Source organism: Sitophilus oryzae, unplaced genomic scaffold, assembly GCF_002938485.1.
Source record: "Sitophilus oryzae breed Bouriz unplaced genomic scaffold, Soryzae_2.0 scaffold_41_pilon_pilon, whole genome shotgun sequence".
Taxonomy (NCBI): Eukaryota; Metazoa; Arthropoda; class Insecta; order Coleoptera; family Curculionidae; genus Sitophilus; species Sitophilus oryzae.
In genome coordinates, this window is record NW_022146996.1 from 3638295 (window position 1) to 3661168 (window position 22874).

Sequence of the window (22874 nt, forward strand, 5' to 3'; positions counted from 1 at the left end):
AAGAGTGGAAAGAAGCAATAATTTGCCTTATACATAAGAAGGGAGATAAGAGCGAGTGTCAAAACTACAGAGGTATAGCTCTCCTAAATGCAGCGTATAAAGTACTGGCAACATATATAAAAGAAAGGTTAGCGGAGGAGGTTGATGAAAAAATTGGAGAGTACCAATGTCGATTTAGGAAAGGAAGAAGTACCATTGACCAAATATTTACCCTTAGAGAAATACAAGCGGAGAGTTATGAATACGGAAAACAGACAATGCTCCTATTTATCGACTTTCAGCAGGCATATGACAAAGTTAAAAGGACGGAGGTGTTTAGAGCATTAACAGAATTAGGGGTTAGCAAAAAACTGACCAAGATGATAAAATTGACACTCCAAGAGACAGTAAATGAAGTCAAAGCAAATTAAGAAAACAAATGGAAAATTTATAATAATCAGGGACGGATTGAAGTATTAGGATCCACTTATCTCCAGTACTGTTTAGTGTAGTATTAGAAAAAATTATAAAAGACGCGGGAATCAACAGAGAGGGCCTTCTGTATACAAAAAGACACCAATGCTTAGCATTTACCGATGATTTGGTCATCTTAGCAAGAGATCGTAAAGAGCTGATATCGGTGACCAAAAGACTAGAAAATCAAGCGCAAAAAGTAGGCTTAGTGTTTAATGAGAAGAAAACGAAATTTATGGAGTGGTCAGATAGGGATTTTGAGAAAGGAAGATGTCTACAATTGAATTCTGAGAGAGGTAAACGATACAAGTTTGAGAAAGTAGATACATTCACAGATCTGGGAGCAGTATTTCTAAGGAATCCAAATGTAACTCAAGAAATTATGGCAAGAATAATGGCAGGAAATAGATGTGTCAGCGCATTACAGAAAATTATTAAGAGTAAGAACATTTCTAGAAGTTTAAAAATCAGAATATACCAAACAATGATAAGACCAATAGTGCTGTATGCATGTGAAACGTGGACGTTCAATGCAACAGAAAGTTCGAGGCTAGTGATTTGGGAAAGAAAAATACTGAGGAAGATTTTTGGAGGAAAGAAGATAGACAACATATGGACCAGAAGAACAAATGAAGAAGTAAAGCAACTATATCGGGCACCGAGTATAACGGGAGTAGCAAGAGCACAAAGACTCAGATTGCTGGGACACATTGAACGAATGGCTTAGTTAGAAAGAATTCCTAGTATGATAATGAAACGTCAAATAGGTGGAAAGAGAAGGTTCTCGTGTTCACCATGACTTTTCACGTAGACCGAGAATCAGATGGAAAAAGGATGTAGAAGAGGACTTGAGAAGGATAAGAGTGGATGGGTGGAGAATAAAGGCGAAAGACAGAAACAAATGGAGAAAGATAACCAATCAAGCCACGAGCCTTTTAGGCTTTTAGAGCTATTTTATATATATAATCTATTCAACAACGTCATAGAGATTGACTTAAGTGCGCTGATATAGATACTCTTTCTATCGACAAGATATTTATATATTATATATATATATATATATATATATATATATATATATATATATATATATATATATATATATATATATATATAGCAGAAGAGTATATATATATATATATATATATATATATATATATATATATATATATATATATATATATATATATATATACATGCAATCCGCCTTTATGACCGAAACGTACCACGCGCCACTACGAAGTTTCTCCTCCTCCGATTTGTGTTTCTCCGATTCCGGGCTTCGTAAAACCGCGTGTATATTTAATAATATAGGCATCAGGAAGGTCATCTCTATCGATAGCGAATCGGTCGGGCTTCATAAAATCTTAAAGTATATGGTCAAAATCATGTATGTGACCTAGGCGCGTAAGCGCGTAACAGACATATCAAGAGGAGAGAGTATAAGAAGGCTCGCTATGTTTGATATATATATTATATAAGAAGCCCGGCAACATCTTACCTAAACGTAGAAAAAAAAAGATTTTAGATCTTTCTACTTAAGATTATCATTAGAAAATTAATGAAATAGTTTTAGATGTTTATATTGAATTTAAAGTTAAATTTATTTTAGAAAATTATTTTAAGACTTAAGATTTTTAATTACATTAAGAAAATATAATGGAAGCTTTTAAATATACAGTGTTATAATATAACAAATATAAAAAACGTAAATATACGTAAATCATATTTTATAATATTATTTTGTTTTAAATATAGGCAGTTTCCTACGATAGCTTTTTATAGTAGTCTTCGAAACTGTTGAGCTAGAGTTCAGCTGGGAAAGAATTGCCTTGTGTCATAACATGCTTTCAGATTTTGAAAACAGGGAGCTTACTAGATATTTCGAACAGTTCTTTTGGCTATTTTAAATATTCTCTCAATTCCATTATATCTATTTTAGACAAAGTTTTCAGATAAAGTTAGATATCACACTCTTAATGAGATTGTGTCCTCCGTTTTCTTCTAAAGCCTGTCATTTTTGACATATGATACAAACATATTTTTTTAATGGAAACCATAGTTGGCCATGACTTCATAAAGCGCCATTTTAAAGCTTTTAGCGATATAAGGCGTTTTTCAAGTTGCTGCATGTTTTTTTTCGAAAAATTACCGAGTTATAGCCACCTCTTACTGGCTTTTAACAGTTTCACTTAGTTAGCCATGGAAATAAGTTCAATCGCCGTTGCTCTCAGAAATGTCATTTTAACTCTGCAAATGAAATAAATGTTAAAATTTATTTATATCATAATAATGATGCAAACTCAAGGATAGGAAGAGATGGACCAATTGCATGGGCCTCCTCGATCACCTCACGATCAAGTCATGGCCAACTATGGTTTCCATTTAAAAAAACATATGTTTGTGTCATATGTCAAAAATGGCAAGCTTTAGAAAAAAAACGGAGGATACAATCTCATTAAGGATGTGATTATCTACAACTTTTATCTGAAAACGTTTAGTCTAAAATGGATTATAATGGAATTAGGGACAATTTTTAAAATAGCTAAAATTTGTTCTTTCTTGAAATATCTTAGTAAGCTATGAACTTTTTGAAAATCTGCAAGGCGCATATTATTTAGAAAAATGGTATGATCCTAATTAAACTTATTCTTTTCCTATTTCACCGACTCTCTATCTCCAGTAGTTTCCCGAGATGTCACCCATAGAGAACATCGTAGGAAACTCACCCTGTATTAATACATAGTACTTATTTGTATATTTAAAAAATAATAAGTTTATAAACTTGGTGATTAGGGACTTGCAGTTACAGCTTTAAAAATAAACAGTCTTTTACTTTAGATATTTTATTGAAAATAAACTTAAAATCATATAAAATATACAGGGTTGTCACATACGACACGGAGTATTGTAGCTAAACGATTAGATTTGAAGGACTATTGTATGTACTCAGTTTTTACTAGCTTTTACAAGATACAGAGTGTCCCAAATATGTAAAAAATATTATAGTTGTATTTTTTAAATGGAACTCCCTGTATATTATTCTATTTTTAGATTCTACGATTAAAATAAAGGTAAATTTGATTAAGTTTTATCACACTTAAACCTTACCGTTTTTGCGATATTTTCAATTTTATGAAATTGCAGTAAAAATATTAAGGCTTCATTTCTCCAAGGGTACCAAAGTTTTTATTACTGAATATTTACTGAAGATTATTTATTGATCAGATATTGTGTTGCAATAATAAAAATTTTACTACCTTATACAGAGTGTCCAAAAATTTATATTAAATAATGACTAGCTTTAAACGGCAATGAATTTAAATGGAGCACCCTATATATTTTACTTGAATCAGATGCACAATGTAATTGTCTATCAAATTTTATTATACCATTTTTTACTCATCTCTTCAAGTTTTCGTAGAAAATGCATTTTCTTATAATTTAAACCTCATTTATCACTATATCCATGGAATATAGACATTTTAGATTATTTTTAAAGATGTAACAAATTTTCAAAAAGTACAGATACTAATATTGTCGCTTATTTCATTAAAAAAAACTAAACAAACTGTTTAAATGTTTTTTGTTAAAGACAACCTATAAATATGATCCCAGTATTCAAACTACATTAATTAACTGTTTACGTTGATTAATAATAATTGCTCCAAATACTAAAAAACTGAGTTTTCGTGTGTGTATTGTAAATGTGTGGTAAAAAGTAACACCTTATAAATTTTATTTCATTTTTTGACGAATGCTTATTTATAAAAACAGAGACGTCCATTTTTATAACTTATTATTATATTGATTTCTGAGCCAAATCCACATTTATTTAGAATACTTTATTAATTAAAACAATTTAAAAGTATGTAATTAACTAATTTTTGGTTGAAAATAATGGTGGTATATTTAATTGGTATACTCTTTTACAAAGATTTAAATAGTTATTTTTGTATACCAATGGGCTTGCAATATTTACCACCTGTACATTTTGTACATATATGTTGTTTTAAACAAATCTGAAATGTCAATATTCCATGGGTATAGTGATAAATGAGGTCTAAATTATAAGAAATTGCATTTTCTACGAAAACTTGAAGAGATAGGTAAAGAATGATATAATAAAATTTGATAGACAATTAAATTGTGCATATGATTTACGTAGAATATACAGGGTGTTCCATTTAAATTAAACAAGTTATTGGCGTTTAAAGCTAGTAATTATTTAATATAGATTTTTGGACACTCTGTATAAGGTAGTAAAAATTTTATTATTGCAACACAATATCTGATCAATAAATAATCTTCAGTAAATATTTAGTATTAAAAATTTTGATACCCTTGAAGAAATGAAGCCTTAAAATTTTTACTGCAATTTCATAAAATTAAAAATATTTCAAAAACGGTAAAGTTTAAGTGTGACAAACCTAAATCAAATTTACCTTTATTTCAATCGTAGTGTCCAGAAATAGAATAATACACAGGGTGTTCCATTTGAAAAAATACAACCATACTATTTTTTACTTATTTAGGACACTCTGTATCTTGTAAAAATATTTTTAAATTGTAGCTCTAATAGTCCTTCAACGAACCCAAAACTTACAATTTGTAAAAATTTAATAGTTTAGCTACAATACTCCGTGTCGTATGTGGTGAACAACCCGGTATGACATATATTAGAAAACATGTTTACAGCTATTCATTGGCTTTCATTTATATCATTTGCTGGCATTTTTTGTCTATACGAATTATATACAAATGTCTTGACTTTAACCCAATCTTTATTTTTTTCCATTTTATCTACGTATTTATTAAGAAATTCTTCGCATTCGTGTTTTTTCGGTGGTATTTTATTTTTTATGTGTTCTCGAAAATATTGATCAACTAATTCCTTTTCTACTCTCGTCCATCTACTACGTGCACCAGTGGTTTTAATTCGTGATTCATCTTGAGCGTCTATCTGCATTATGGTATTTCTTTCTCTTAAATCGTCTATGTCACTAGCTTTTCTTTTTTTTCCCACTTAATTGCAAGTCTCTGTGCTACAATCCTGAACTATAGTTGGTTCTTCAACTAGTCTGACATATAAACTATCAGTTTTCATGTCATTTCTATTTGCTTCAAATACATTGTGACGTTTGATTTGTTGTTCAACATCATCTTCTTCACTGCTTTCGTCCGAGATGTAACATTCTGTTTCTAAGTTAATTTCTTCCAAATTTTTTCCTTTAAATTCTGTTCCTCTGCCTTTTTCTATTAATAATAAAATCTTTGCAACTTTTGCAGTTTGATATATATCCTGCGGTAACCTAAAAATATAAATAATTATTGTACACTTTGATTTTAACTATTTTGTTTTTGGGGATAGAATATTCATAAAAACTAAATTTTAGGGTTTTTTATCATGTTTTATGGCGTATTATCAATAATATCATACGGTGTCAAATGTCACAAATGGTATAAATTACATTTTTTAAATAGAATATATTAGAATTATTATTATTCTTTGAGAACTCAAAATATATCACACATGCCCTCTCTTGTTAAAAGTTTCACTAAATTTGATGTAAATGTGTAAAAATAGTATATGTAAAACTGACAGGATGGTTAACTACCTAAAAACCCCTAAAACTAATAAATAAAAAAAAATATCGATAAAACTGATAAAAAAAGGCATATGTATGTATTTTTGAAATCAGAAAAATATAATGCTATCTAATATACTTTTAATTTATAGGGTATCCCATTAAAAATAGTTTAAATCAATATCTCTAACATTTGATAGCGTATGTCATTTTAGGTAATACGTCATAGAAATTGACTAAAATCCCTACTTTTTAAAGAATGTTCTATCTCCAAAATCAAAAAAATATAGTCACTTACATGTGGAACAAAATAAAATAAAAGTACTGTACACACCTATAAAACTGTTCGTGTGTTTTTTTCGTATGTCCCATAAAGCAGGCTACCTGTTCCATTTCATGGGCTTCCATATTCATCAGTTGTAATGTAGTAGCAATGTGTTTTCGGAATCTGGTAGAAGTCAGAAGAGACGGATGCTTAGCCCCAGAATTTTTCGCCAGTACCCTCATGACATAATCTCCCCTTATCCATTTTTCCTTGGAGTCTGGGTATGCAAATAAATAAGGGTTGGATTTAGGAACTATATTAGTCTTTTTTCTAATATTTAATAAACTACTTATGTATTTTTGCGTCTGGATAGAAAATAGAATAGGGATTGGCTTTGAGCCTTTCCCATCTGTAACAACCCTTTTAAATTTTTCGCATAATATTTTTTCTAGGGCAGTTAACGATTCAGAAAATGCTTTTTGAGTTGTTGACGAATGCTCTCTCTCATATGTTTCAATTTTTAAGTATTGGACATCACCTATTCGTTTTCTATTGAACATTATAGTTTGTGCTAATATGCACTCTGTCAGTTTTTTAAAATTTTCTTTCAAATTGGTTTCGCTGAGGATTAGCCTATAAGCGTTCTCACAGGTTTCTTCGATATATTTCTTGAATCGCAATATATCTTCTGCTAATGGCAGTGGGTTGGGTTTTTGCCACTGTTTTTCTTTCAAGTCTTTTAGAGCCAAACTTGAAATTTCGTTACACCAATGGTCTTCAATAAGCCTCTTTAGATCCTTTATATCACGTTTTTTTTCATCTGTATTATCCCAATGCATATTATGAATCTGCTTTCTCTCTAATACTGTCTTATAAGCAACGTTACAAACAATTTTTAAATTTGTACCCATATGTAAGGCCAGTGAGGGTGCCCGAAAAGATTTTTTAATTTCGTCATAGCCACTTATGATTTTTGCTGCCCCTACTAATGTCGAAAACATTTCGGGGCTAAGCACCTCAAAAAGACCTTTTATATTTTCGTTCATAGATCTGACCGCCATTAACAGCTTTGCCATTTCTCGTATCTTATTTGAAATTAAAGTTGTAATCTGTTGTCTCTTGTGTTTGGCTAGAAGTATTTCTCCATACATGCATATCAATGGGTCATTCTTTGCAACATTGCTAACTGAATCAGCACGCATTATTTCGAAAACTTCATTTTTTAAACGAGATGAGTTTAGAAATTCATTATTTTTCAATGCCATAAACGTTTGGGACTTTCCCAGACAATTTTTTCCTGGATTAGTGATATCTTGAGGTTTATTTTTGCAAACCTTAACATGTTTATGCAATAATTTTTTGCTGTAGAGTCCTAAGCAATATGTGCATACAAAATAGTCAGCGCTAGGGTCCCTGGATGTTCGGACAGGATTTGAAATATTTTGTTCTTCTTTTAAAATAAAATACCCCCGCTTCCTAAATGCCGTAACTATATTTAATCGCTCTTTGCTCTTTGGTTTCATTTCAATCATCCGTTTAACCTCAGGATCGTTCGCATGGTGTCTCGTGAGATGCCTAGGGAAATGTGTAATAACATCTTGAAAACATATTGGACAGATGGTTGGCCTCTCCCGAGAAGATGGTCTTCTAGTGTATGGTCCTGGAAGCGTAAACTAAAACAAACATGAAGGTAAAAATACCTTACACATACCTTTTCCATTTACTAACAGAAATTAGTTTCAGATTTGTTTTAGCCCTCTTAATTCCCAAAATATAGGGCGAATTTAAAAATGTTGCATTTTTCGACCCCCTTCGTATCTTGGTTTGCTTAAACTTATCGAAAAGATGAAAGCTGCGTCCCCTAGAGATTCCATGTAGAATCCAGTGCCGTAACTAGTTTTTGGCTGGGAGTTCATTTTCAAAATATGACTGAAATGACTGTTTTTTTTTAAATGGGACACCCTGTATACTATTTTTTTAAATTTTATTTGGTTTGTTATAAGCTTTCTAAGATATCTTTCTAAGAAGTCTATTCTTATTGTTATAAATACATTATTGATATTTTCATATATACATTATCGTTTACTGCATTATATATTTAACATTTTAACATACCTAAATCAACCTAGTTTATAGATGTATTATTTTCTTTTCTTTAATTTAATCAGATAATTTTGCTTTCGATCATGTTAACAAACTGCACTGAGGGTGTTTAAAAAAACATACGTTTTAGTCATATATCAGGAATGATAGCTCTCAGCAAAAAAACTAGTTGCGACACTGAATTCTACGGGAAAAGCTCTATGGGCTCAGTTTTCACATTTTCGATAAATTATAAAATAACTAAGATGCAAGGATGTCGAATAATTTCAAATTTTTCCTATATATCAGGAACTAAGAGGGCTAGAAAAAAATGTGAAAAAAGTGTGTAAAAACCGCATCTTTATGTCTACACATAAAAAAGAAACCCGAAAACACGAAAAGGTGGTCTATACATGTACTAAAGTGGTGCCTCAAATACTACTCGGACTCCTTAGAACGACGAAAAATTTGAAATAGAATGATGAAATCAAATTTTTAGAGCATATGTAGTTCTATTTGAACTACATTTTAAAATTATTTAGATCCCTATAGGGATATCTAATATGTTATATATTCAAGTTGTATTTTTTAAATATGAACGTTCTATAGTTGGTTTCGTAATTTAGGATAAAAATTAAGACTAGTTTGATTAAAAACGGTCATTATGTCATATTTAAAAAAGAACTAAGTATATGGCGAAAACATTGGGTAATTTAAGGCAAGGCAAATGCATTGAGTAATTCTAATTTTATATAATAGTTCTATATTACTTATGTTTTCAAATCTTAAATAAAAATGGTTTACTTTAAAACTTAAAATAAAAAAAAAATAACAATAACAGTTTTACCTTACAAAGAGTTTGCTCATTTTCATTAATATCGTTATTATTGTGAACATTTTCTCTGGTAACTTTTGAGTATGTTCTGTTAACATCTCCAATAGGCAATTTTTCTTTATCGATGCTGGATGAAGGAGTTTCTTCATCATCGTTAGACAAACTACTATCTGTAGGTGGGATATATTCATCGCCAGAGCTTGAATGTTGGTTTTCAGTACCGAAACTCGAAATACTATCAAATGCTTGGGAGCAATTTTGTGTATTAACATCCAGTTGATTTCCTAATAATGTAATTTCGTTATTTTCGAATTCTACTTTATTGACATATTTATTTCCGTTAGGTAATTCAATAGGCGATAAATATTGAGTACTTTGTTGTTTTCTTAAAGGGGCTAAAATAGTTAAATGATTGATTTATGTAAGTATATCTTTATGTACAGAAATAATTTACCCCCTTGTTTTGCATAGATCTCGTCGTGTTCTTCTTCACAAAATTTGTATATATCGAATTCAGTAGGTGTCGAGTTTGTTTTATTTGTCGATGATACATTGTAAGGATCATACAGAGTATTTTTAGTCATATTTTTTTTTATGTGCTGGTCACATGAGCCCTGTTTAAAAGATGGCAATGTAGTAATTGACGGAAAAGTAATATCAAATGATCCAGATCGGAAAATTTCAGTGGAATTGAAATATACACCTTTTTCGAAAGTTGTAGCATTTGCAATTGTATAATTATTAGTATCCTCGTTTAATTTCAGCTCAACAGCTGATTTTATAAGGGCATTTGTTTGAGTATCTTGCATCATAGTTTTATAACTATTTTTAGTATCTTTGAAAGTTGTTTTTAGAACAGAAGTTTCCACTATATTGGTAACAGTTCTTTCTCTCACTTTTTGCGACTTTGCGGAATTCTGTGTAGATGAATCGCATTCATTTACCAGAAGCGAAGATTCAGAATGTGATGAAATAGGAGATTCTGATCTCTTAACCTTAACCACCTCAACTGTGTCAGAAACTACTGCTAACTTACTTTCCTCCGCTAGACGTAGTATAAATTCTGCTCTCTTCATTTTTATTTGCTTTTTATTGTAAAAAATTTAAACCTAAAATGGTTAAACATCAAACAGCTTTTTTCAAGTCAGTAATTTATCAAATACACAATCTATAAGAATAATTTCAGACAAAATTTTCTGTTTCTTTTTCAACTAACAAGTAACCAATATGTATAAGTTATTCAGTTCACAAAATAATGCGATTTTCAAAAAAATTTGTTAGGAAAAAGAACGAAATATTTTTTATATAGGGTGTTTCAAAAAACATGTGCCATCTCTCGTGGGGAGATTCCCCACGTAAAAATACTTTATTTTTCATGTCAACATAGGTCCGATTCTGCTTTGTTTCGTAGCTACGGGGTGTTAAAATCTTAATATTTCTTCGATTTATTTTAATTTTCTTCCAAGTACTTTTAACGTTTCGAATGAAATTTTGAGGATAAAGGTTACTATAAATGCGACATATTTTAAAGCTAAAAGTGTCGACATATTCACCAGGGACGTACATATGGGTTTTCACTGGAACATTTTTCTAAAAAACATGTACGCCACTGATTTTTTTCCTCTTGTTAGCGAAATAGTGTAAGCAGTTGATTAAAATTTTTTAAAAAACACTCTTTATATTTTGTCGATTTCGGCTTCCTTGATGAGATAAACACAATTTTATTAACGTGTGTTAAGTTAGCACAATCACTTTAAAGCGTCCTATAGTATAGTATATCCTAATCCTTTATATCTAACCTAACCTAACCTTAGCCATAAGCAAATACGTTTAAATAAAATATACGTCGGCCTCCCCATAAGAGCAATGAGAGGATTTACGTCCCAGTATTGAAGGAGGACAGAAAATCGTGTCGAATGGTTTCAAGTCATAGGTTCATCCTTGTTTAGTCAAACCTCCTACAAACCAAGGATAGACTTATGTAGGAAATGCATTGAAATTCTATAGCCATCCTTCAATATCGGGACAGGAATTTAAGCGGTACCCTCCGTATACTTTATTTTAAACGTATTTCGTCATAAGACTCGCAACCTCCAAATGTCAGCTCTGTGACAAAACACAACACAACACTACTACACAGCTGGCTATCCCATCTCCTACTGAGTACTGAGTACTGACTGACCTGCCGCGCGTCGGCAAGCTAAGCCTCCTCTTACATCACATTTTTACCTGCTCACAAATATTTACATCGCTTGCCAATGAAGCATACTATTTTCTCTAATCGACTTTCAAATTAATAGAGTGTTCTAGCATAGCTAGATAAATAAATAGAGAGTTTCCGAATTATAAAACCATTATTATAACCAACTTATTTTCCAAGTTTTACAAAACTATATTAGGTTTTTGGTTTGTGAATTTCATTTCATTTTTTTTACATAATATGGGGACAATGGTAACGCACATTTTGAAAATTTTTTTGTCAGCATACAGGGTGATTCAAACATATTTTCAAACCAAAGTTGTATATTTTTAAATGGAATACTATAATTTTTTTTATCTCATTGTATTTACCATTAAATTTCCATTCCAAAAATACCATAATGTCATATCGTCAGTGAAACGTGATAAACTGCTAACTCCATTATTCCTAATTTTACAGGAGAGCAAAAAAACGGTACAAAAAAATATGTACACATGTAGGAAGTATTTTGATGCGTTAATATGATAAAGGGATAAGAATTTTATTTGCTGGGGAACAATAAAACTCAATATTTCGTGTTACGTAATTTTTTTCAGACACAATGGGGATATAGCAGATATTCGTCTTGCAGAAATAAGAAATAAAAATATACTTCTGGAGATAGCAACCTTTATTGTTTGAAATTTTGAAAATGGAAATGAATATTACCCAAACAGATTTAGAAATAATCAATTAACTTTAAAAAATATGATATTCATAACAATATATTTATAATATCGTCGGTCTAGAAGCAAAACATACAAGTCCAAAAACGAATAAATTTTTAATGAAAATTTTAAAAACTAAAGTAGCAGAATTTTGGACTTAATGAATATGAAAATAATTTAAAAATTAAACATATAATTCTTAGAAGATACAGTAGAATCTTTCCAGGCTTATTCTAATTTTTATACAACGGTAGTAGACCGAGTTTGGAAGACCAGTGCGTGATTTTATTAAATTTTTATTACTTTTCTCCTTATTTTTTTAATTTTTAGATAACTATTAGGGGGGGCCCAGCCTTCGCGGGCCCCCTTTATAGTTAATTATTTATTCTTAAGAATATTTGCTTTTGCATTGCATTATGGAATTTACATTGCATTGATTTACCTTGCATTAGGGTAGTTCACTGATTTCTATACAGGGTGAGTCTTAAATAAGTGCAAATATGTTCAGGGCTGGTAAATCTCGATAAAAGAAACATAATATTTTCTCTTTACCGTTTTTTCAAATAAATCCAAAACAACCGAGTGATTTCACTTTTAAAATTTCCAATTTTTTGCTATAATTTTGAGAGTCATTGGATTTCCTGTCTTGTAAATTTAATCTACTATCTATGTTACCATATTACAAACAAAGTATGTTTTTAAACTAAAAATTTAAAAAAAATCAAATTTTGTTTTTAAATTCCAAATTTTCAAAAAAAAAATTCGCGCAAAAAACCTCATAATCGTGTTTCTTGGGTCGAAATATACTACCCTAAAAATATTTGCACTTATTTAAGACTCACCCTGTATATAATAGGGAAAAATTGACCAAAACGTAAGGCGAAAAAATACGCAAAAAAACACACGGGCCCCTCCTTACATTGCCACCCGGGCACCTTTGGCCTAGTGCGACCCTGGATCGGCGTCTTCTTTAATGGGAAAAAATGTGTTTGCTTTCCCTACTTATAGAGTATTTTTTCTGTTTCTAATGGTATAAAAAAACTTATTAACGTAAAAAATGGAGTTAGCAGGTTATCACGTTTCACTGACGATATACTATACTGAGTGGTTTTTGAAATATTAGCGTCAAGGTCATATATTCAGTTAGCACAACCATTCCAATAAACGTTAAGTAAAATGTCTAAAATTAGATGAAACAATTGCCGTAAATTAGCCGTAAATACACTATGAAAACGAAAAATTTGCAGCTCTTTTATTTGTTTATAAAATCGACAATTTTTAAATTAACGTAAACGGTAACGTTAAATTAGCGTGATTTTTCTTAATATATATATATATTATATACGCCGTATATATGCCGTAAACAAGGCGTGGAATCGAAAAATTTGCCGCTATTTTATTTCTTTATAAAATCTACAGTCAGATTCAGGCAGTAGAATTCGAAAAAGCTCTATATTAGGTTTTTGGTTTGTAAATGTTATTTCAATTTTTAATATTTTTCATTTAATATAGGAGCAATAATATTGCACATTTTGAAAATATTTTTATCAGCATACAGGGTGATTCAAACATATTTTCAAACCAAAGTTGTGTATTTTTAAATAGAATACTAGATATTTTTAACTCTAACTATCTGATCATCAATCAAGATGCATTTTAATACATTTTATACCTAAAATTTTTAGAATTTAGATTTTTAAGAGGGCTTTAAATAAGCAGCAAATTTAGCTTTAAAACGGTTATATTTCAAAAACCATTCTGTGTAATATATGCCATTATGGAAAGGAAATTTTGTGGCAAATCCACTGAGCTAAAAAATATCTAGTATTCTATTTAAAAATATACAACTTTGGTTTGAAAATATGTTTGAATCACCATGTATGCTGACAAAAATATTTTCAAAATGTGCAGTATTATTGCTCCTATATTAAATGAAAAATATTAAAAATTGAAATAAAATTCACAAACCAAAAACCTAATGTAGAGCTTTTTCGGAAGCCTGAATCACCCTGTAGATTTTATAAAGAAATAAAATAGCGGCAAATTTTCCGATTTAACGGCTTATTTACGGCATATACCTTTTGTACTAAAAAGTTAATATTCATCCCATTTAGTGAATTTTAAGAAAAATCGCGCTAATTTAACGTTATCGTTTACGTTAATTAAAAAAATTATCGATTTTGTAAACAAATAATAGAGCGGCAAATTTTTCGTTTGCATGGTGTATTTACGGCTAATTTACGGCAATTGTTCCACCTAATTTCAGACATTTTACTTAACGTTTACTGGAATGGTTGTGCTAACTTCATATATTATCATATTATGACCTTGACGCATTACATTGTTGCAGGGGGATAGAGAATGATCGGAGGATATTTTTGTTAATTGTATCTAAGAACGGCAAAAAACCGGCAAATTCCTGCTACACTATAAAATTCCTAACTATGTTCTTTCACTGATTTCCAATGGTGGTTGTGCTAACTTAATATTAACTTAGCACAACCATCGATTTAACATACTTAGCAAAGAGCGGCAAATTTTTCGTTTTCACGGCAAATTTACGGCTAATTTACAGCAATTATTCCACATAGTTTCATACATTTTTTTTAAAGTGGTTGAGCTAACTTAACACACGTATTTTATTAATTTGCCTTGATCCAAGTCTAATAGCAACCCCAACAAATTTCATATCATTAACTTGCGAAAGTTTTAAATAAGTACACATTGACTCCTCATCAAAAAAAATATGAAAAAAATTTCCTATAAACATGGATATAGAAAATCATAGTTTTAGAGTTACAGGATCTTAAAACATTTTAAAATTAGGTTTTTTGTAATTATCTTAAATACAAGTATTTTTTATTTGAAATTGCTGTAGATTGGGCTAATAGTAATAATAACTAATAGTAATAATTTTTATGAATAAATTAGTTAAAATATATAATTTATTAATTCTATTTTAATTATATAAATTGTAATTAATAAAATTGCGTTTCATCAAGGAGGCTGAATGCGACAAAATATCAAGAGATAACTTTTAATTTGCATTGAACGGCCTTCATAATTTTTATATCAAACGCAAAGAAGTCATTGGCGCACATGTTTCTTTTTGAAAAATATTCCAGTGCACGTCTGTGATGAATTTATCGACACTTTTTTAGCATTAAAATATATAGCACTTATAGCAACTTTTACCCTCCAAATTTCATTCGAATCACTAAAAGTACTTGAAAGAAAATTAAAATAAATCGAAAAAATATTAAGACTTTAACACCCTGTAGCTACGAAACAAACCAGAATCGGACCTATGATGAAAAAGAGATATAAATGTATGAAATAGATATAGATCTTTTATTTTTACGTGAGGAATCTCCCCACAAGAAATGGCACATGCTTTTTAAACCCTGTATAAGCGAGTAATATACGAAAAGTACTAAAAAAAAACGAAACTACTACAGTCATCGTCGATATAATACCGTACGATTGACGAAAACTGGCGTCAAGTTGGCTTGAAAATGACGATCGACAAATCGATCGAAATTATATTTACCTTAAATGACAGCTCTTGCTTTTCACTTCCACACTAACTCTGAGGCCATTTTTTCAACCGTATGATATTTTAGTTCCACTTTTATCAATATAATGCTGGCAGTAGCAATGACAGCTGATTGTATTCAGAATTTGACGTCTTTTTTAACGTTAAAACTAACATACAAAAAGGTTTCAAAATACCAACTTGCTTTTTATTCTGTAACTATATTTTTGTATGATTTTTAGTTTTTAGTACTTCAAATACAATCACGATTGTTACTGATATAGAGATAGAAAAAGATGTACGTAAAGGTCTTTGAGCTATATGTTGCTCAAAATAAATTTATGAATTTCCATGATTTAAAATTAAAAAATATCAATTTCTTTAAGTGGCTCATTCTGTATATTAATTTCTCTGGTAGATTTTACAAAACCCTTCAACTTTTATTAACTATATCAAATACCTATTTTAATAGTTTGCCATTTTTTTAAAAAATGCCATTTCTCGTGGGATTCCTTACGTAAAACCAATGTTCGGTGGTAAAACTAAGATTTATTTTTATACCAACATGGGGGGGGGGGCTTTATTTCGTAGCTACGTAAAGACTTCATTTCGATTTATAATTTTCTTCGTGAGTGATTCGAATAAAATTTTGAGGGTAAAAGTTACTACAAGAGAATATTTTAATGCTAAAAAAGTGTGAAATGCTAAAAAAGTGTTGACAGATTCATCAGACGTGCATACCTATGAATATAGGTATGCATATGATATATGTATAGGTATATAGCACTGGAATTTTTTTATAAAAAACATGTGCGTCACTGCCTTTCTGTTTCTCTGGGAAAAATTGTATAGACCGTTTAATGCCGATTAAGAGTTGTATTTTGATATTTTGCCGATTTCGATCCTCTTAAGGAGATAAACTTTTAATAATTAATCAAATTAAAATAAAAATAAAATTAATAAGTTTTATTAAAATTTAAAACGATGTTCAATGCTCCCTAAAGTAAATTAAATAAAAATATAATTGTTAGGTTAGGTTTAGGTTAGGTTAGGTTAAGATAATTACAAAAGACCTATTTTTAAAAGTTTTAGCATCCTGTAACTTTAAAACTATTTATTTCCGTACTCATGTTTATAGGAACTTTTTGTACCAATTAATGACATTAAAAAAATGTCATGGTTTTTATTAGATATACCGGGTGCGTCTCAAAAGTGGCTCACCCCCTATAACTTTTTTATTTTTTCAGATAAAAAAATGAGATTTGATATGTTAGTATACCACATAAATTAGGATTGCTTGACGTATTCAATTGTTTTTGGTCACTTCCTATTTCACCGGAAATTACTACAACTTTTGATTTTTAAATGACACCCCCGGTTAAATGACACCCCGGAATCATATGTCAATTTTTGACATTTTCGCATATGGTTTATTTGAAATCGTAACATGCGGTTCGTAAGGACAATTTGACTCGATATACCAAGTGTGTGGTACCAAATTATTCATAAAAAAATGCCTTTTCGAAATATGCTTATAAACCACCCTTGTTCCATTTGAAAAAATTGAGATATGATTAAAAATTCGATTTTGATATCTTATAACGGGCCCGGACAAGACACGAAAATCATTAGACTATCAAATCTATTTTTCCAAGGCTCCTTGATTAAAAATCTGTATTTCTAACACATCCATGGCACTCTAGATTGAAATTTAAAATACATAGTTAGTTTGAAGCGAAAATGTCAAAAGTTGACATATGATATGTCATTCTATTCAGAATATAATTTTCTATCGAATAAAGTAAAAATATACCGGGGGTGCCATTTAAAAATCCAAAGTTGTAGTCATTTCCGGTGAAACAGGAAGTGACCAAAAATAATTGAACACGTCAATCAATTCTAATTTGTGTCATATACTAACATACCAAATCTCGTTTTTTTATCTAAAGTATAAAGGTAAAAGGATAAAGAAGTAAAAAAAAGGATAAAGTAGTAAAAGGATAAAGAAGTTATAGGGGTGAGCCACTTTTGAGACGCACCCGGTAGATTAAAGCAAATTAATAAAAGTGCGCTTATTGATCAAGGAGACCGAATTAGGTATATAGCATTATACAGGGTGAGTCTTAAATAAGTGCAAATATTTTTAAGGGTGTATATTTCGACCTCAGAAACACGTCTATGAGTTTTTTCTCGCAAAAAAAATTGAAAATTTGGGATTTTTTGAATCAAATTTTGGAAATATTTTTAATTTTTAGTTAAAAAACATAATATCTTCATGAAATGGTATTAGATTAAATTTACAAGAAAGAAAACCCAGAAAATATCCAGTGGTTTTCAAAATTTAAACAAAAAATCATTTTTTTTAAATATTCAAAATAAAATATCTTGGTGATTTTCGACTTATTTGAAAAACGGTAAAGGGAACATAGTTACTTTTATCGAGATCTACCAGTCCCGAAAATATTTGCACTTATTTAAGACTCACTTTATATAGAAAAGTTTATAAAATTTTACGCAAAATCTAAAAATAAAGTACCAAATAGGATGTTACATAAAAAACATATTATATCCGCCACATTTCTTGAAGCATTCTGTATATTTAAAAATAATTATAAATTGTGTGCCTGTCCTAAAACTTTTCTGTATAACTTTTTTTCGTAAATCTCTAAGTAAATGAAATAATTAATTCTCTATCGTTGGCTCACACTGTACAATATAATTTATCTGAAATAAGATAAAATAGAAAAGTTTTAATAGCGTATTATTTAAGTTTTCAACTCTATTGTACCTTATATTAGAAATTTAAAATAAAAAATAAAGACAAAACGTTAAAATAAGAAAATACTGAAAAGGTCCTACTTACCTAATTTAATCTATAACTATAAAAACAATTTTATAACAAGATTAAACTATTTTCTCAACGGCGCAGGGCTTCTGATCATCGTGAAATGAAATGCTCGTCCGTTAAGCATATATCACGTGCAGAAAAACCGTTACTCGCTTTGGATGCGCCGCGCCGCCGGGCTTCGACAAATCGGTGTAACGTAGCAGACTGCGTGGTGGTAGGGAGTTGTGTATATAGTATTTACAGGGTGTCCTATTTTGGTTAAAATCATACCGTATTTTCGTTATTAGTAAAGATAGGAGGATGCGGTTTCCACAAACCTGTGGCACATTTTTGTCAAACGGAAGATGCTGTAAACAAAATTTTAATAGCCCTCTTCGTTCCTGGGCTACAGGGTCTTTTCGAAAATTTTTCAAATTGGGACAGCCCTCGTATCTCCGTTATTATGGATGATATCGAGGAGGCGAAAACTGATTCTTGTAGAACTTTTTACGTAGAATACAGTGGCGTAGTCTGTTCTTCTACAAAAAAAATATTTTTGAAAATATTACCTAAAGTTATGTTTTTTCAAATGGAACACCCTGTATGTTTTTTCAAATGGAACACCAAAATTGATCCGTCTTGCTATGAGCTTCTCAAAAATATATATCTCTCTATATTTATTTTCACTATTTACTGTAACATTTAAAATATATCATTTTCTTATTAGTAGGTCATGATAAATAACAAAAAAATCAAAATTGTTATTACTAAAATAGTCATACACATATTAAAATTTTATTTGGGCTTGATATATTTTACTTGTGAACTGTTACCACTGAATCTCTGAATATATTTTAATTTTTTTATAACAGAATTTATTATAACGGGATTGCAATGATATAGCAAATATCTAAAAGCTTGCATTATTAAAACATTTGCCATGTGTCCGCCACTGTTGTAGTTGCCGTGATATATTTGATATTTCAAAAATCCCCAAAATGGGAAATCGAGAACGGACAAATCCGGCAATCAGCCTGAATCAGGGATGCCATCATATAGTATATAACTATAGTGAATTGAAGAACGGTAAGGACGGCTGGGAATGACAATCGGTGATACTTAAAATATATACTGAAAAATAATATGATTCTAAAAATTGACGTAAAACTTGTCAAAAATTAACACCAATTATAAAAAAGATTAAAAAGCACAAGACCATTTCCAGACACACATATCTATTTCTAATTTTTAGAATTTTAAACTGAACATAATTTTTACTCAATATAAAAATAAATTACAACATTCTTAAGGCCAGCTGACAGTAAACACCATTAAAAAATAAAAAAGAGTACGAGTCAAGTAATAACCTCTAGGGTTGACCTCGCCAAAATTATTATCGATTGTCATTCCCAATTCTTTGACGACGTTTTTTTTTTGATCATACGGTACTTTACGTGGCTTACAAATTGGTTAGTTGATTTTTGAGTTATTATTTCGAATATTTTATGATTGAAGATTAAAAAAATGTCACTTAAACAAGAATATTTTAAAATATCCACTTAGTATACTTGCGAAGCCCAAATTCTAGTAGTCTATTCAAGTGGTGTTCGTAGTTACCAGGTTGTTAATGCTAGGGTAAAACCTCAAGTATACCAGTAAATATGTATTTCATCCAAAATATGTACAGGGTGTTCTATTTTTGTGTGTTTAGTGTTTTCGTGTATGAGTAGAGGTACAAAGATGCGGTTTTCATATTAATGTCCTACTTTTTTAAGAAACTAAGATTACTGCATACAGGTTTGTCTTATCCCTCTTAGTTGCTGAAATACAGGACGAATTTCAAATTGTTGTATTTTTGACCCTCTTTGTTATCTTATAGAATTTTATTGTTATCTTATAGAGTCCCATAGAATTTTTCACGTAGAATCCAGTGGCGTAACTTGATTTTTGCTGGGAGCTGTCATTATTGTAATATGATCCAAACCTTTTTTTTTAAATGTGACACGCTGTATATTATTTTTTTAATTTTATTTGTCTTGTTATGAGCTTTCGAAAAATATATCCTATACTTGTTTCCATAAACAAGATACATTAATTAATTAAGTTTATGACATAGGCGGCTGATTTACATGAGATAATCAAAACAATCGAGTCGACGTAAAATTTTGGTTATTGTCTATTCTACGCTAGTTTCTGTGTGTGAAATTACGTATAGGACAAGTTCATAAAAATATCAATATCTCTGACTGACAGCACGTTATCTTATCACAAGCTCATTTTGAGTGCAGTTTATTAAGATAACATGACGAAGAGCAAAATTCTCTGGTTCAATTAAATTAAATAAAATAATAATACTCTTAAATTAGGTTGATTTATGTTAAAAAGTTAAATACTGCATATTTTACCTTATTTATGAAAATAAGTAGTTACTATATTTCTAGAAAGCCCTCATAACAAGGCAAATAAAATAAAAAAATAATGTACAGGGTGTCCGATTAAAAAAACATAAGTTTGAGTCATATTTGGAAAATGACAGCTTCCAGCAAAAAACTAGTTACGGCACTACATTCTACTTAAAAAATTCTACAGGAATCAGTTTTCACCTTTTCAATAAGTTTTAAGATAACCAAGATACAAAGGGGGTTAAAAAATGCAACATTTTCAAATTCGCCCTGTATTTCAGAAACAAACGGGGCTAGGACAAATCTGTATATAACAATAGCGTTTCATTAAAAAGTAGCAAAGTAATGCGAAAACCGCATCTTTGTATCTCTACTCATAACCGAAATATCCCATAAAACACACGAAAATAAGACACCCTGTAATTCAAGATAAACAACATTAATAATTTGTATAGAGTAAATTTATTGTATTCTATTTAAAAACTGCAATTATACATTGAAATAAATTGTATCCACATAATGATAATTGCTATATAAAAACCATATTAACTTACAATAATGGGCTAATATTGTATATGCAGCTAACTTAGTAATATTTTTTTAGTTATTAAAGAAGAAGGAACAATTATCGGAATAACCATTTTTTTTAATTTTCCGGTGTATTGCTTTCATCAGAATGGAGAAAAAAAGAACACAAGGAACATATGAAAGCCTAAAGTCCCAATTTGCAAACTGTTGCTTTCTTTATTGATTTATTGAACGAAGAGTTATGGGGGTTGAGCCACTTTTGAGACGCACCCGGTATAGCATTCTATTTGAAAAAGTTTAACTTCAACCTGGAAATAACTCTCTTAAAATGGCACTATAGATTAACATTTTTTTATTAATTTAGGCTACTATTGCTAACCAATTTTTGTAAAAAAATAAAATAAAATTATTAAATACACAAATAGAAAACCTGCTAAAAATTTAATGAAAACAGTGAGTCATTCTGCAATAGTTATAAGAAATGTTTAGAAATAAGTTTTTTTTCAACTGCTTACTATAATTGTAAATTTAAAATATAAATTTAAAATTTTACTACTTTACAGTTGAGGGCTGGTGTTACAACAGCAAGATAAAACACTAATTCACCACAAAACACTTTATTTTTGTCATCATGTATTTTAATCATCTTCTGATGATGCTAATATGGTTAGCGAAACACGCGTTTAGTACAAAAATAAAGTGTTTTGGTATATTGTGGTGAATTAGTGTTTTATTTTGCAATTTTACTACTATTGAAAAATGAGATATTTTGATATCACATGAGTCATAAATCATCAAAATACACAAATAAATATTGTTTCTAATTTAAGCAGCAAAGAGTAAAAATAAAAGATACGGGCAACAACGCTGGCTTCCGCTACCGCGCAAGATGACGCCCGGCCGATATACGCCGTCAAAACAAGAAAATATTCCAGCCGAATTGGGGCCTGTCGCACGTCCGCCCCTTTGCCGCGCCAACCCAGACTACCGGGCTTCGACGTCCGTGTGATGTAGGGGGCTGCGTATTGGTGGCGTTTCATAAATGTATATATATATATATATATATATAGAGCATATATATATATATATATATATATATATATATATATATATATATATATATATATATATATATATATATATATATATATATGAAATGAACAAAATTCTTGCTACCCAGTGCACATTAACAAATACCTTCTTGCCTTCTAGCTGTATTCTTCCAACTTCGAAAATCTGAAAGTAGAGAAAAAATTAAAAATAAAAAGTAAAAAGAAAATTGTTTTGCTTGTCGTAAAGGGGGGAACCAAGCTCCACTCCCACAACCGGTTTCTGGGCCTACCCTTCATCAGGTGGGCTGTCCAGGGGTTGGTTCTCACCGATACGGCAAGCAAAACTTCTTCTATATCTACAGACGATTGCCGTATCGGTGAGAACCAACCCCTGGGCAGC

General features: G+C 30.2%; 1 protein-coding gene across 2 annotated transcripts in view; it reads right to left on the reverse strand.

Moving 5' to 3' along the window:
* The window catches only part of LOC115885778 (glyoxylate reductase/hydroxypyruvate reductase-like), a 72252-nt gene that overhangs the window by 17621 nt on the left and 31757 nt on the right, over positions 1 to 22874 (reverse strand). The window lies entirely within an intron of this gene.